The sequence below is a fragment of the Anabrus simplex genome, chromosome X, assembly GCF_040414725.1.
Source record: "Anabrus simplex isolate iqAnaSimp1 chromosome X, ASM4041472v1, whole genome shotgun sequence".
Lineage (NCBI taxonomy): Eukaryota > Metazoa > Arthropoda > Insecta > Orthoptera > Tettigoniidae > Anabrus > Anabrus simplex.
This window is the reverse complement of record NC_090279.1, coordinates 169,710,811-169,729,111: the sequence shown is the minus strand read 5'-3', so window position 1 is coordinate 169,729,111 and position 18,301 is coordinate 169,710,811. Positions and strand designations below refer to the sequence as shown.

Genomic DNA, 18,301 nt, shown 5'->3' with positions numbered 1-18,301 from the left:
TTGAAAGAAATATTTTGATAGCTCGGGCCGTTATCATTTTATCAAGTACTGAAGTTAGCGAATCAGATCGCTTTGAAGGCGAATTCAAATGGGCTTTGAGAGGCCGTGTTACTAAATCTGCACGTACTTAAGACCGGCTTGAGAGCACCAATCAAAGGAGAAAACTTCGCCGGGGGAGGAGTTTGAACACAGACCTCCGAGTTGAAAGGATTTCGCCATGGCAAGTACGCTACAGTGACACAGGCTGAAATCCATGGTATGTTTGATGCTGGTATCTCGGCTCAGCTATCAAGCCGGGCTTAAGCCACACGCACATTTAGCAACAAGTCCATTTTAATTCGCCTGCAAATTGATCTGATTGGCTAACTTCAGCAGGTGATAAAATTACAATGGTGCAAGATATCAATTTTTAAAAAATTATTTATCAGTATGACCAACCCACTAAAAGCTCATAGACCTGGTTCACATTGCTTCCAATCACCCTATATATAATACCAATGTAGTTGGTCCATGAAATGAAATGGCGTATGGCTTTTAGTGTCAGGATGTGTCCGAGGTCTTCGGCTTGCCAGGTGCAGGTCTTTTGATTTGACTCCCGTAGGTGACCTGTGTGTTGTGATGAGGATGAAATTATGATGAAGACGACACATACACCCAGTCCTCATACCAAAGGAATTAACCAGTTATGGTTAAAATTTCCAACCCTACCGGGAATCGAACCTGGGATCCCTGTGGCCAAAGGCCAGGACGCTAACAATTTAGCCATGGAGCCAGACAATTGGTCCATAAATAATGTCCAATAACAGACCAACTACATTGGTATTATAAATTTACTCATTCGGTACGAACATTTCAGGTTCCCTATGGAAATCAACATCTATATCATCTGATGGCCGGGCAGGCATCAATTTTTGGAGGTTAGACGGAATCTCTCGTGGTGCATTGGCGCTGCCGGTCTCCATAGAGCCTACGCGGTGCCTCCATGTTATGCACTAGCCATGCGTTTTGGTAGGTGTGCTATTTAGCAACTGATGAGCCCAATTTAGCATACTGGGGCAAAACGCTGGCAACCAGGAATGAGTTAGCTGGAAAATTTAAAATGTTCAATAACGGACCAATTACATTTGTGTTATAAATTTACTCATTCGTAGGGTGACCAACATGTCCTTTTTTCATGCTTGTCTTCTACTGTAGCCAATTTCTACTTGTTCTATGTTCTTTCTAACTAGTTTCTTTCATTTGCCATTAGTTGCTTTCACTCCAGAGATGGTGTTGGAGACTCTTGAGGCGAGTCTCTTGTTGTCCGTCCTGACTACATGACTGTGGAAGATTAGTCTCCTTGTTCTCTTAGCTGTTAGTTGTTGGTGGAGTTCTTTGTCATGCCTGATTCTGAATTTACCTTCCTCTCTGATGGGGCCCATAATTTTTCTCAGGATGTTTCAATCCTTCAGTTCCAGTTTGCAGAGTTGTCCTTTTTGACCATGTTCAGAAATTCTGAGGCATACAGTACTGATGGTCTCACTAAAGTGCTGTAGTGTCTGATTTATTTATTTATTTATTTATTTATTTATTTATTTATTTATTTATTTAATCCATTTACCCTCCTGGGTTGGTTCCCCCCCTGACTCAGAGAGGGATCCCACTCCTACCACCTCAAGGGCAGTGTCCTGGAGCATGAACATTTCGTCGCAGATACAGCTGGGAAGAAGGACCTGTACCTCACCTGCTATGCTGAACATGGGTCTTGTGGGGGATAGGAAGATTGGAGGGGATGTACAAGGAAGAGGGAAGGAATCGACCGTGGCCTTCAGTTATGTACTATCCCGACATTTGTCTGGAGAAGAATTGGAAAACCATGGAAAACCACTTCAGTGATGACTGAGGTGGGAATTGAAACCCCTACCGAGTTTACTTCCCGAGGCTGAATGGACCCCATTCCAACCCTCGTACCACTTTTAAAATTTCGTGGTAGAGTCGGAAATTGAACCTGGACCTTTGGGGTGTGCAGCTAATCACACTAAATACTACACCACAAAGACGGTCATTATTATTATTATTATTATTATTATTATTATTATTATTATTATTATTATTATTATTATTATTATTATTATTATTATTATTATTATTGTTATATCAGCAATAACTTGGGAGTAATCAAGCTCTTCAACCTTTTTCAATCAATCATGAAATTACCACTGTTTCATCCTAATGTGACAGCAGTAGGTTCATAGGTTGAAATTCCACAGCTCTCCAATAATGAGATAGATGTCCACCCCCCCCTCGTCCTGTTTCTCTACGGGGTCGGATATGAAGTGAGATGAATCTCTGCAACTAGTTTTATGCTAGATGCCCTTCCGGACATCAACTTAAATCAGAAGAGTTAATGAGACGAAATGAATGACGTGATATATTATAGTAGGAAGGGTCACAGCAGCGGTGATTAGGCATTAAAAGTGCGGGGGCATAAAAAAAAAGACAACCAACATGGAGTGTGTGCGCAGTAGTTTTCAATACGATCTCAGTACGATCCGCGTTTACGTGGAACTCAATTCGAACCGAGTACGATACGATCCCAGACGTTGAGACTCAATCCGAACTGAGTCCCCGTTTACATGGCGTTTTCAGTGTACTCAGTTTGATCTGAATCCTGCATATATACATCAATACTGAAAAAAAAAAAAAAAAAAAAAAAAAAAATCACTACAAAGTGGCAAGCTTTTTGATGCTCTCTGAGCGAATTTCGACAGAGAGGTAAAGGTAGAGGTAAAATTTAAGTGCGGTAATAATAGTTTTGTGAGATTTTCATTCAATAGTATACAATAAAACTTTCATCATACAATGAATTCATCGTTGCAATTAAATAAAAGTACGGCGTGATTATACAATTAATAATAATGTATTATTTGACTACAGAATAACAAAACTAACAGACACTAAAGAGATTTGCAAACTGACGAATGCGCGCCGCAAGGACTCTCTACACCACCTCTTGAGCCTCCATAAACCACTTCCCTCACTAGCCCATATTCAGACTAACATTTGAACATTTGTGGTGTTCTACAGTTATTAAAAACAAACTCATGTATTTCACCAACTAAAAGCTTGATATTTAAGAGCACGTATCACAAACCTCTATATCTCTTATTACGATGAATGACAAGCGAAGGAATGTTTCACTCTTACCTGTAAGACTTTTAGCAGCGCTTGAGGTGACTCTATGCACTGTAACACGGAATGTACGAAACACTTCCTCCACCAGACCGACGTCGCTTATATACCTGCTTTGTGGCCTTGAGCATCCATCCATCCCGTTAATAAGCGGGATCGGACGCTACGACTTCGATCTGTACAAAAAGTACCCTACACCGAAGCACATTCTGTTCAGCCACAGGGTTGGGTGGGCGAGGGGCCGATAGCCAACCCCCTCCCGCCAAGATGACACCTATATACCACATAAACCCACACACTGCAGACACCTATGTAAATATGTTTCAGCTGTCCTAGACCCAGGGACCAGGCGAGGAAGATTGACAAAAAGTACAACCTAAGAAGACGACGGCAACGCAGCCAGACGGCCAAGGACGTATCAATCCACCCCAGCCCCCCGACAGAGACATGGAAGCGGAACACCAGCCCGCGCCCTATAAACAGCACTAATATCTATTTGTTTAATAAGTTATCTCACTCCTGTCTAGGTTGAACGCTGGACACGAGAGCAGGCAAACAGCCGGCACTCCAATGAGAACTTGTATATACATATGTTATTAATAACCTTAGTTTTAGATCTGCAGTGACAAGTGTGTTCCAACAACACCGCATAGAGGGACATCGACAGGAGGAAGAAGATAGCCCCTTGCATGCAAGGCTTGGCTCTAATTCCCCCCTCTCCAAAAGGAGACTTGGCACCAGGGACTGCTGGCTGCTGGACAATGGGACGAACCTGTGGCCCAAAGCCCAGACGCTAGCAGACCCGAGCCGACCCGGCAGTGACAAGAAGGACTGATCCCCATAATAACAGAAAATTGCAAGGAAATGGTTATGATTGCATGACACCTATTCCTAACTAACACAACCTCTGGACTTTATCCAGCCCACATCCTTGCATGTGCTATCACAAGATGTCAGGTTTTACATGTAGGCTCTTCTTCTTTCTGCCTATGTGGTTTTTACCTGACCCTTCAATACCATACTTCAACACCATATACCTAACACAAACTCTTGCCGTGGTAGCGAGTCTGACTCGGAAACCGGCAGATACTCCTTGTATCACTTCCCACTCCTCCCTGTTATCTCTTTCTTCTTCTTAGAAATAATAGCATGTCGGAAGCCATGTAGATTGAGTCGATGGTCACGCGGGGGGAGCGGGCTTCGGGGGCCCCCCGAAAAAAAAAAAAAAAAATTGAGCATCCATCATAAGCTCCAACACCCTCTGCCACGCTACAGCATCGTGCAGCCCCAATATCAACACTAGCCCATATTTGGACCTTCTGCTATAATAATAATAATAATAATAATAATAATAATAATAATAATAATAATAATAATAATAATAATAATAATAATAATAATAATAATAATAATAATACATAACTGAGTGGTGGTGGTGGTGGTGATTATTGTTTTAAGAGGAAGTACAACTAGACAACCATCCTCTATCTAGCACTAATCAGAGGGAAAAATGGAAGGGATCCGACACTTCGAAAAATGAAGATATCGGCCATAGGAAGACAAAGGCCACGAAGGGCGTGAAAATGAAAGACTCCCTAGCCCTCGCAAGCCTAATAGCGTCGGGGTCGGAAATGAACAAGAGTTGACCAAGGAAGGTCCGACGGGATAGATCAAAGTGAGGAGCCAGGCACAAGTAAGTGGAAGCAATGCCAGGACTCAGCTAAGGGCCCCGTAGTCGCCAACCCACGCTCCAAAGTTCAGAGTCCCTGAAGCCCCTTTTAGTCGCCTCTTACGACAGGCAGTGGATATCGTGGGTATTATTCTACCGCCCCCACCCACAGGGGGATTTCTAACCTCAAGATTGATGGAAACATTTAGGGGAAAGGGATACGTAACTTGATTGTTTTATTAATCATTATAACAATTTAATTACGTTGATATGTTGGCAGATTTTGTTGTCCAAGAACCTTTTATCTGTATAAAATGTTCATATCCCAAATCGACGTCTACGGTATTAGGTACTGTATTGCTGAAAATGTAATGTGAAACCAGAAGTTTGGTTCATTTATTATATACCAGTAGATTGTAATAATTACTTGAAAGATACTATGCTGCACTGTACAAGACATTCTTGGTCAAATTATATTCGTTGGTTTAGTGTAAGAGAAGGCCTAATGACCTTAACTACGCCAATAAAGACATCTATTTATCTATCTATCTATCTATCTATCTATGTCATTCCAGTGTACGGTATGTAACTTACAAGTTTTATGAACTGTAAATGAATTTGGTTTTATGGCAATAAAATACTATCATTATAGCTGAAAATTACAAGCTTTCGATAGAGCCACATTTCTGCGACTATCTATATCTATGAAATTTTAGCAAGACCGCAATGCTTTGACTTCTGTTATCTATAGCGGGCAATTTTAAGAAAAACTTTCAGGTTGAATTTTCCAGTGTTCTCGGATACTGTAGTTGTGGCGATTGTTGTGATAGACTCTTGCATTCTATTAAGACAACACGATAAACCATAAGGAGGATATCTGGAGTATTTGAAAGAAAAGTAAGGATTAATTTTGGCTAAGACCGAGCTCGATAGCTGCAGTCGCTTATGTGTGGCCAGTATCCAGTATTCGGGAGATAGTAGGTTCGAACCCCACTGTCGGCAGCCCTGAAAATGGTTTTCCGTGGTTTCCCATTTTCACACCAGGCAAATGCTGGGGCTGTTCCTTAATTAAGGCCACGGCCGCTTCCTTCCCACTCCTAGCCTTTCCCTGCCCCATCGTCGCCGTAAGACCTATCTGTGTCGGTGCGACGTAAAGAAAAAAAAAATCCGACTAAGTAAAGCTCCCTCCATTTTTGAGGTAATTCTAGGCAATATGGGCTATCTCAAAGCCTCTGGAAGTTATTTCAGATTCAAGTCTACCGGTACTTTAGAGTTTTAAAAAAAGGGGCAAAGATATGCTCAAGTGGCTCCAGAAGAATGAGAACTACCTGTCGTGTTGGCCATAGTAGAAGTGAAAATGACCACTGACTAGAAAACAGTCAATGCAACTATGTAACATATAACGTGACCAGATATCCCGAATTGGATGGGACAGCCGCGTTCCCGTCAGGTACCGTCCGGGCGCTTTGGATGTTCCGGTTTTCCCAGATCAAATCAAATTACCAGTCTCATCCAAGCAAATGCCATATTATATTTCTACTGGTGTAGAATTTGTTTTATGCTTTCCTAGTACAAAGCCCCAGAAGCTCTGAACTTGGGAGCGTGGGTTGGTGACCACGGGGCCCTTAGTTTAATCCTGGCATTGCTTCCACTTACTTGTGCCAGGCTCCTCACTTTCATCTATCCTATCCGACCTCCCTTAGTCAACTCTTGTTCTTTTCCGACCCGGACGGTATTAGAACACTTGAGGCCTAAGGGAGTCTTTCATTTTCACGCCCTTCATGGCCCTTGTCTTTCTTTGGCTGATACCTTCATATTTCGAAGTGTCGCATCCCTTCCATTTTATCTGATTAGTGTTATAGAGAGGATGGCTGCCTAGTTGTACTTCCTCTTAAAACAATAATCACCACCACCTCCTAGTACAAATGCGACAGTTGAATGTGTTTACTGTAGTAAATGCGAAATTGACATAAGAAAACGCAAATCAAATTGTCTAAAAGCAATTCTGGTGCTTAAAATGAATTTGAAATTTCATGATTTTTAAAGCATACAAATCGCTTCTGAAGAATAAAATCTTCACACAAATATGAGAGAACTGGGGACTGGCTTGCTGCACAGTACATAAAATATATCGTGACTGTTGTACAAATCTGTATATACAGTACTCATACAGAGTATATTGGGGTTATATAGTTTTGCGTTAGTTAATTATTGGTGATTTTGTGTCAATTATTGGTCCTTGACCAATATTAGTTGACTGATCAAAACTATAACGCTAATATACTCATGTAAAATAGGGCTCAAACTATTAGGATATTAAGTAAATAAATAAATAAATAAATAAATAAATAAATAAATAAATAAATAAATAAATAAATAAATAAATAAATAAATAAATAAATAAATAAATAAAAGTGAACCGTACTAGAAGGCATAGTAATCATACCTTCGTTAACACTTCTCGAATGCACAAAATGGCATGGTCAGAATAGTTTTTCAAGAAGGAATTAAGGAAAACCCACGATCCAAGGCAGATAGGGCAGACATTTATTACACTTTCTGTATGGTAGTTGTAAAAGTGTCTAAATTGCCTTAAACTTTAGGCGAGAAGAGTCCCTATTCACCAAACACATTATAAAGATATCTAACATTAATGCTATTTTTAAGTCTGTGCTTTTACAAGGGGGGTACTTCTGCATGGCAGACAGTGAAAGAAGGAATCAATTGCTAATTGGAAGTTAAATACGACACCCAATAAACAGAGATAAAGTATGATAAGACAAAATTTTGTTTAATAATAATAATAATAATAATAATAATAATAATAATAATAATAATAATAATAATAATAATAATAATAATTCCGCATGGTGGCCATGATCGTCATGGTGTCGTGGTTAACCGGTTCGAGTCATGCTGGTCGAAAAAAAATGTCACCATCAGAATATTGGCTGGCAGGGTAGGAGAGGTGGTATACAATTTCTAATCACTAGATTGCGTGACAAAAGCCTGCATTCGATTCCAAACCTCTACGCAGTATTCATATGGAGGGAAGGCATATGACGCTGTTGGTGGCGATTCGTCCGTCGGATGGCGACGTTAAGCCTTGAGCAGACCCCTCACTGCTATTCGACAGGAGTAGGCACTGGGCTTCACCCTCTCCCTTCCTCCGATCATTATATCACGTCATTCATTTCATCTCATTAACACCTTTGATGAGGTTGACGTCAGGAAGGGTATCCATTCGTAAAACTCGCCACGAAGATTCATCTCACTTTCATACCCGATCGGGCCGATGACCTTCGATGTTAGGCCCCTTAAAACACCAAGCATCATCATCATACCCGATCCCGTAGAGAAACGGAACAAGGGTTGGATGATAATAATAATAATAATAATAATAATAATAATAATAATAATAATAATAATAATAATAATAATAATAATAATAATAATAATAATAATAATAATAATAATTCATTATAGAGTGCTATGCCTTTCAACAGTCAGTTTGCAAGCCCATGTGAATTTACTGAACTCCTCCACAATCCTCTATTTTTTATTCTTTTTACAATTTGCTTTATGTCGCACCGACACAGATAGGTCTTATGGCGACGATGGGTCAGGAAAGGGCTACGAGTGGTAAGGAAGCGGCCGTGACCTGGTGTGAAAATGGGAAACCACGGAAAACCATCTTCAGGGACGCCGAGAGTGGGGTTCGAACCCACTCTCTCCCGAATTCTGGATACTGGCCACACTTAAGCGACTGCAGCTATCGATCTCGGTCCTCTATTTATAACTAGTTCTGTGGCATCGCTTAATTTCTTACCTGCTATTTTTAAATCATTATAAAATGAATCTCTCGTCGTCTTCGTCTCCCTCCACTTCTCTTACCTTCCATGAACGAGTTTTAAGCAAGCCTCGGACATAATAATAATAATAATAATAATAATAATAATAATAATAATAATAATAATAATAATAATAATAATTTTTAAAACCCATACTAGCATAGGGGCCAAAATATTGTGAAGCTTTCAATGATATTCGTGCAAAATGTCATTCAGCACGGCCTTCCTTCCATAAGAACTGTAATTTTTCTACTGAAGTTGAACAAGGCCCTTGACCCACAAGTTTAGATAAATAATCGATGTATTAGGTCGAAAAATGATGTTCACTACGAGTTTCTGAACTCTAACACAATACAACTAAGACTTGACGTCCACAGGAATTCTCTGGTATGCCGAACCTGCACGTTGTTGAGGATTCTACTTAAACAATTATTCTATTTGCATACGAGTCGGTATCCGGTTAAAGCTTAGAGGAAATTAATTTCGTTGTATGAGAGCGTCGCAATATTTGGGTTTACCAACGAACGAGGTATACCGAGCAGCCCGGGCAACTGGTCTGTGCGCAAGCTTGTGGAGCAATGAAAACTTCTATCACAGGAGAATGCCACAAATGGAAAATAGGTCAAACATAAACATTCGCATGATATTAAAATCAGAGTAAGGCATCATTACCGGTAAAAAAGATCACACAGCTATGGGAAATATATCTTGTTTACAGGGTAGGTATGCTTTACGGGCATAAAAATAAAAGCATGCACAGTAACATAGCGCGTTAAACCATTACTATTTTTGGCACTTACTAATAATAAGAATATGCTTCTTATTTTGTCTATTCTCTTCCTTATTCTAATTAATTGGATATTTCGATTTCCTGACAAAATGTTGCGTTTGTTTGACTACCAATTTTGCACCGTTTCAAGGAAATGAATGAGAGAATTATCATAACTCGAGAATAGTTGTTAGGGAAAAACTATAAGTTTCTCAGAAATGCTTCAAATCACAGTAAAAGACACGTAGTGTAATTAAAAAGTGCTAACGGATATTTAGCCTTATTATTACCGGCATTTATTTTATTTATTTATTTATTTATTTATTTATTTATTAATTTATTTATTTATTTATTTATTTATTTATTTATTGCACACTACAGGACTTAGTGTACCGGGCGAGTTGGCCATGCGGTTAGGGGCGCGCAGCTGTGAGCTCGCATCCGGGAGATAGTGGGTTCGAACCCCACTGTCGGTAGCCCTGAAGATGGTTTTCCGTGGTTTCCCATTTTCACATCAGGCAAATACTGGGGATGTACCTTAATTAAGTCCACGGCTGCTTCCTTCCCATTCCTAGGCCTCTCCTATCCCATCGTCGTCATAAGACCTATCTGTGTCGGTGCGACGTAAAGCAAAAAAAAAAAAAAAAATGGTGTCCCAATTACAGTGGCAACTACGTCAGATAAGCTACAATTAGCTAGGTGATACTTATATATCTAAACTGTATTCTAGAATTTTATCTAATCTCCTATAATATTGATATAAAATATCAAAGTATTTTTCTAAAAACTTATTTTTTGCTAGTGGCTTTACGTCGCACCGACACAGATAGGTCTTATGGCGACGATGGGACAGGGAAGGGCTAGAAGTGGGAAGGAAGCGGCCGTGGCCTTAATTTTTCTAAAAACTAAAGAACCTTACGTTAATATGGTGGAACAACACACGGCAAAATAAAATGACAAAATAAATGAACCAATACACGTACAAGCATAATATTATAGAACTTTACCTTACAATTTCCCCTATTTTTAGGACTTCATACAATTGCGCGATGAAGTTCAGTAACAAACTCGCGCAATGGCAGACTTAAATCAAGGCCATTCATTTTCTGAATGGCACTGTTGAAGACACTACAGAGCCTGTTTACCGGCGAGTTATGGGCACACGTCCTGGTTTTTTTCATTTAAAAATGTTATATTATTTCTGGAATTGAAGCGAGGCACATGGAAATTTAGGAGAGGCAGTAATTCAGGATTATCAATAGCATGGTTTACAATTTTAAAAATAAATTTTACTGCATCCTTCCGTCTGCGAATTTCTAAACCCTCCACTCCGAAATTTAATAGGATATCACTATAGGGTACCATACGGGGATAGAAGCCAGTTTTTTATATTGTAAGTATTTTAAACATCTTTTTTGTAATTTTTCAATCTGATAGACATATGATTGACACCTAGGGCTCCAAACGATGCTGGCATATTCTACTTTTGGTCTTACTGTGGTATTGAACAGATGAATGCAAGTTTGTGTATTTTTGAAGGGTTTTATATTCCTGATAATGAATCCTAGGGTCTTGTATGACTCAACAACCACTTTCAGTATATGCGAAATGAATAAAAGCCCGAGGTCTTTCATCTCGCAAACCGATCGTAAATCACTGTCACCTAGCTTGTAAGTGTTGTGGACGGGAGTTTTCCTTCTGGTGAACGACTTCGATACACGTTTTTTTACGTTTAAGTACAGTTTATTTTCTGTCGCCCACTCCAATACACTTTTCAAGTTTAGCTGAAGCTGTTTACAGTCGTTTATGTTTTCAATGGCTTTGAACACTTTGAAATCGTCGGCGTATAGCAGACAGCCGGAATATTTCACTTGTTCAGGCAAGTCAATGATGAATGCGAGAAAAACTAAAGGACCTAAATTTGACCCCTGAATTATTCCTGAATTTACAGGGTATACCCCAGAAGAATATTTCTGGAAAGAAACCGAACAGGTTTAACTTACTTGGTAGGACTTCGTGATTAATTTTATCGAATGCTTTTGCAAAATCTGTAAACACTACGTACATTTGTCCACCCGTGTCAAGTTCTGTGGACACTCCCTGAATGAAGTTAACCAAGTTTGTGACTATGGAACGTCGTGAAAAGAAACCATGTTGTTTGTCTGATATAAGAGGTCTTAAATATGTTGTTAGTCGATTACATAACATAAATTCAGAAACTTTTGCTATCGCGGATAAAACAGAAATAGGCCCGTAGTTGTTTATTAGTATGGGATCCCCTGATTTAAGTATGGGGCACACTCGTGATAACTTCCAGGCGGATGGAAATATGGATGTTTTAATAATCAAATTATAAATAAATAGAAGTGGATGCTTAAGAACATCTGAACAACCTTTTATCACATACGGTGGTACATGGTCTGGTCCTGGAGATGCTTTAGATTATTTTCAGCTTTTTAAGTGCTACTTCAACCTCTTCTAAAGCGAAGTTTTTAATATGCAACGTATCGTTAGTGAAAGATGGGGCGTTAGGTACGCGATATTGTGCCTTATGCGGGGAATACACTGATTGGAAGTAGTCCGAAAACCTACAATTTCATCCTTAGTATCTAGTACGTTATTTTCATATTTGTAAGTGTCGTAATCCCTACTGTTCTTTGTCCTATTTTTAACGTATGCCCAGAAAGATCTTGTTCAACTGTCTCAAAGTATCATCTGTGTGCGGACTTAATTTCAGATTTAATTTGAGCTCTGAGAATTTTATATTGACTATCATAATGTTCCGTAATGTTCTTCCGCTTTCTTTAATATTCTTTTTCTTTCAATTTTCGAATTAAGCTATCTGTAAACCAAATGGGGTATGTTTTGCCGTTACCTATTTTTTTCGTGGGAACCAATTCGTTTACAGCTGAATAAAGGTTTCCGTAAAAGCAGTCTACTGCAGCATCAATTTCAGTGCATTCATAGAGAGAGTTCAAATTCGTGTCTCTAAGCCTCATGAACAGTCGTTCGTAGTTCGCTTTTTAAAATTATATGAAGTCTGGGGGGTAGTGTTAGGTTTAGCCCGATGCAATGTAATTCGTAGCTCTATTTCTAAGGCCGGGTGGTGTATATCCTCTAGCAGTAGCGGGTCTGTGCTTCTTGTGCATTCAATATTTGAAATATTTTGATTAGTCATTACCAAATCTAAAGTTTTTCCGTTACAATTTGGAGCTGAATTACATAAGAATGGATTATGAAGATTAATACAATTTCTTAATTGCTAACTTTGCTTATTTGTGTTTAAATCACTGTTCATGTTACTAATTGATGGTATGTTGAAACCGCCGACAATGACGACATCAGTCACTACTGATCTGCATTTAGAGCAGTCGCCCAGGTGGCAGATTCCCTACCTGTTGTTTTCCTAGCCTTTTCTTAAATGATTGCAAATAAACTGGAAATTTATTGAACATCTCCCTTGGTAAGTTATTCCAATCTCTAACTCCCTTCCTATAAATAAATATTTGCCCCAATTTGTCCTTTTGAATTCCAACTTTATCTTCATATTGTGATCTTTCCTACTTTTAAAGATACCACTCAAACTTATTCGTCTACTGATGTCCTTCCACGCCATCTCTCCACTGTCACAGCTCGGAACATACCACTTAGTCGAGCAGTTCGTCTCCTTTCTCCCAAGTCTTCCTAGCCCAAGCTTTGCAACATTTTTGTAACGCTACTCTTTTGTTGGAAATCGCCCAAAACAAATCGAGCTGCTTTTCTTTGGTTTTTTTTTCCAGTTCTTGAATCAAGTAATCCTGGTGAGGGTCCCATACACTAGCTCTAGTTGGGATCTTACCAGAGAATTATATGCCCTCTCCTTTACATCCTTCCTACAACCCCTAAATACCCTCATAACCATGTGCATAGATCTGTACCCTTTATTTACAATCATATTTACAGTATGTGATTACCCCAATGAAAATCTTTCTTTATATTAAGACCTAGGTATTTACAGTACAATGATCCCCAAAGGAAACTTTCACTCCATCAAAGCAGTAATTAAAACTGAGAGGACTTTTCCTATTTGTGAAACTCACAACCTGACTTTTAACCCCGTTTATCATCATACCATTGCCTACTGTCCATCTCACAACATTATTGAGGTCATTTTGCACATTACTGTTGTGTAGCTCGTAAGGAGATTCTAGCCATCCAAATATTTCACTGTAGACAGCTGATTTTGAGGAAGGTGGTACATACACATTACCAATATACCATACCTTTCCTTGAATGACAACTTTCAGTACGAGCCCCTCAAAACTATTTATGACCTGCTCCGCCTCGAGTACAGTTAATCCGCTACCGACAGCAGCTGCACACCCCCGCCCCTCCTAGTGCTACGGGCAGCCCTGTACACTCTGTACTGCTCACTGTCCGACTCGTTGGCTGAACGGTCAGCGTACTGGCCTTCGGTTCAGAGGGTCCTGGGTTCGATTTTAACCTTAATTGGTTAATTCCCATGGCACGTGGGCTGGATGTATGTGTTGTCTTAATCATCATTTCATCCTCATCACGACGCGCAGGTCGCCTACAGGCTTCAAATAGAAAGACCTGCACCTGGCGAGCCGAACCCGTCCCGGCACTAAAAGCCATACGACATTTATTTACTACAGACCTCACTATCGAACACAGAAGAGTCCAGCCAAGTCTCTGTTAGGGTCACGAATTGATATTCATTGGCCTTATTCCTATTTACCGATGTTTGAAAATGACGAATCTCCCATCTCCCCAAATTCCTCCGTAGTATCCATATCAAAACATTTAGCAGGTTCTCTTTGACATCTGTACGCGGATGCCATTGCAAGAACTTAAAAGTCAACAAGCCTGATTCCCCATGCCACAAGTCAATTTTAGAGACAAGATTTATTCCGCTAATTGTAATTCTTGTGCTTAAAAAATGTTTTAAAAATACTTTACGTCACACCGACATAGATATAGCGATGATGAGATAGGAGGGGGAAGAGTGCGACCGTGGTCTTAATTAAGGTACAGTTGCAGCATTTGTCTACGGCGAAAATGGGAAACGACGGAGAACCATCTTCAGGGGGTTCGAACCCACTATCTCCCGTATGCAAGCTGATAGCTACATGACCCAACCATGCAGCTGCTTGCTAGGTTTGCAATTATTAATACATATTACTGTATCGGGTTGTAGACCTACTTCTCATTTAGCACATCCAAGTGTGCATATAACTATTTTCTTACTATGCATCTGTAATTTCTACTTGTAAACCCAATTCCTTGTTTACGAGAGTTCGGTTTCATCTAACCTTAGTTTTGTTGTTGTTTCAAGGTCAACATTGAAAAAAAGTACGCCTCGTGTGCCAGTGGAAGATCACAATAAATTTCATCTACGTATCTTATTTTATTGTATTATATATTTAATTATAGAATTATGGTGTGATCAGAAATGATTGGATCGTAAATAGTAGGCATTTGTCAGAGACACGAGTCATAAAACATCACAAATCAAAATTTAATAATAGTGATCATTTTTATTATCACATACCCATTATAGAAACACTTTCGCTACCGACATTAATTCTTCAACAAAGGCCTGTAACTTCAGGAAGTGATTTTCAAAAAAAGTATTCGGTCATATAAAGTGAACCAAGAACTGAATAACAGCATGCTTGGCAGTAACCCCGGTAATTAATTAAATATTTAAATAACTGTGGGAGTAACTCAGCATTATTCACATCTCTGTTATAGTTTTGCCCCCCACCCCCTTTTTTTTTCTTCGTAAAACCAGATCTTATTTCAGTAGGTAAACTACAGTACATGTTCAAATGACAATTTGTGTCTTGATACCAGCAGCGGGCAATCTCACACATTCCACATATGTAGTGATTGTATGTATGTTCAGTCCGTCAGCGATTCCGCTGGTGGGATCCTCAATAGCTCTGCCATCAGCTGTCATAGATGGCCTAGGCATCACTGAAGGGGCGTACTAGGGAAAATGAGGAGTGAGGTAGTTTCCCGTTGCTTTCCTCACCGAGCCAGAAGTTGCTATTACATATCAGTCTGCCAAGCCCACTGAAATGCATGCACCAACCGACCCTATGAGCAATATTTTCACACCATTCATAGCAGGGACTGGCTGCAGAAGGAATGGCATTACTAGTATCACTCATACCTCAGTCACTTTCATTTTGTCAAAGCCAAGGATGAGGCTGAGACAGATCAATGAAGGTAACAAAATTGCTCTAGCCCATACCAGAAGACATAGTGCACTGTAAACACTAGGTCCCGCCAGCAAAGGCACATGTAGTGATTACTGAATATAAATTAATGAGTATAAATCGTTGAGCAAACACTTTCATTTCCTTCTCTGCGTAAGATAAACACTAAAAGAGACTTTTTAAATAATAATAATAATAATAATAATAATAATAATAATAATAATAATAATAATAATAATAATAATAATAATAATAATAATAATAATAATAATAATTTTTAATGTTATTTGTTTTACATCCCACTAACTACTCACTAACTACTCTTTTTCGGTTTTCGGAGACGCCGAGGTGCCGGAATTTAGTCCCGCAGGAGTTCTTTTACGTGCCAGTAAATCTACCGACACGAGGCTGATGTATTTGAGCACCTTCAAATACCACCGGACTGAGCCAGGATCGAACCTGCCAAGTTGGGGAAAAGAGACTTTTAAAAAATAAGCCCGTCACTCTAATAATGTACCTACGAGAAGGATTACAAAAATTACTAGAGATTAATTTCTTAACATCTTATATTTTAGTTTGGACAATTATGACCCGACAAAACACTATTGTTTACATGTCTTATAAATTTTAACTGTTCCAGTTACCGTGCTGTTACTCTCCTCAGAGGAATGTCAGGATGGCGGTATAAACATTTCGATAAGAATAAAAAGCTTAAAATGTCGGGCAGCTCGTAAACTCTAACCCCATACCATCTCTTGTCAGCTCATGAGTACTGCAAGTCGACCGAAGTGATAGTCAAACAGAAATGCCCCGTTAGCATGATATCAACTTAGCTTACAAGACGCTAATTTATAAACTTATTTGGAATTTTGATTAAAAGAAGATTCGATGCCTGGATCTTCTCTGAACCACAGGTGCGGTTTCAGACTAAATACGGTAAACATAAAGCCACTGTCATCTTTCAGAACAATACCGGGAGTCTGTTTAGTATCAAAGCACTACTGAGCCAAATTTGGAATACCTTGGTCGTAGTGGAAGATTGTAATAGATTAAGTGAGAGAAATTAGCCGAATTTAATACATCCCAACAAATAATTTCGTTAGAATGAGACTATCAACAAGACAATAGCAAAAATTATAAATGATATGCCAAAGTGGTTAGGCTTCCATGGGTACATGGTAAGCATAAGATACATTCCATGTTTCAAGAAACACATTTCATACTAGAAAAATTAGGGTTAACATCACTGTTTTTCGCTGGTATCGAAAAATAACGGACCATATCCGATAATCAAACTGATTAGCAAGTTTAACTGAATAATGTAGCAGTTAGAATGCTAGTATTTATGAGCACTAGGTACCGTATCTCATTTAACTTTCAAATTATGTGGTAGAATTAAACATAAACAAGCAGTGTGTACAAGTAGAATAGGCCAGGTATATCGAAAATCGCTAATCAGTACCTACATCTGAGCACTGCTTTATTGAGTAAATGTCATACCAACATAACCAAACGAAAAGCTAACCTTAATTACTTACGCTTGTGAGTGTGTGTTGACCCTCCGCTGCGCGCTCTAGGCAAGCATCTCCACTGCTTTGTATTTAGAAACCAGCAATGACGTAATGTTGACAACACAGTCCGCTTGGATGACTGAGAGATTCGTAAGAACGCTGAACCACTGTTCAGTATGCGGAAACAGGCGCATCCCTCCCTTCAACTGTTACTTTTACGTATCGATTCCCGACGCTAGCAATATTGATCGCGCTACACTTTTCAGCTTTTGTCCAGTTAAAAAATAGCATTATTAGTTACGGACAAGAAAACTTAAACACAATCACACCTGCACATTCAAGTTTACGCAAATTTGTCACTTTAACAACACCACTTATACATTTAATGATCAACAACCCATCCGTTCCTATACGTCAACAATCAAACCAGCCATGTTCACAGCAGGGTGACTTATCGAACACACAAAGTCTGCAGTTGAAGTGATTACCTTATTGTGTTTTTGTTACGTTATATCGTTGCGCCCATAATAAGTTTCAATCTGCCGTTTTAGAGTGCAAGTTAACGTGAATTAAAGAAGAAGCCCCCACAAACACAGATGTCAGATTCTGCACTGCAGGTTACCTAGTGGTAGGGACCGGCCGACAACGCTGTGCTGTGCATGCCAGATTTCTACCGCGTTGCGCAATGACATTCAAGGCCCCTAAACCCGGGGAATTTAAACAAAAAATATAACACCGTGCATTATTTAACAACACATTATAGGTCAATAGCGTAAAGAGTGCGTCGTTATTCCTTTGTGACAAATTTCACTCTTAAAAATTATCTGTAAGTTTAATTACACCGAATTCTCGCCGGCTTAATTCTGAAGTCGCCGATAGTGACACAGCTCTTGACAGTTCTCGTTCATCGAAAAAAGTGTTGTTTGTTTACTGAATATGGCTTTGTATGTAATGCAAACACATACTGCGTTACAATTAAAACAGAACCTCCCAGGCAGCTCCCATTTTATTGTTATGTAATACAGCTTGTTGTATTAATTGAACTAATGATATCACTAATACCAAGAACTTGACACCCTCCTTCCATTTTTTTACTGTGTTGACCT

The 18,301-nt window shown here is 39.3% G+C and overlaps 1 protein-coding gene across 1 annotated transcript in view; it reads right to left on the bottom strand.

Annotated features, from left to right (window-relative positions):
- Positions 1–17,337, bottom strand: part of LOC136886033 (cholesterol transporter ABCA5) — a 256,631-nt gene extending 239,294 nt beyond the window's left edge. The window contains exon 1 of the mRNA XM_067158745.2: positions 17,223–17,337. The gene's annotated coding sequence lies outside the window, so the exon portion shown is untranslated. The remainder of the gene's footprint in view (positions 1–17,222) is intronic.
- Positions 17,338–18,301: the final 964 nt, after the last annotated feature.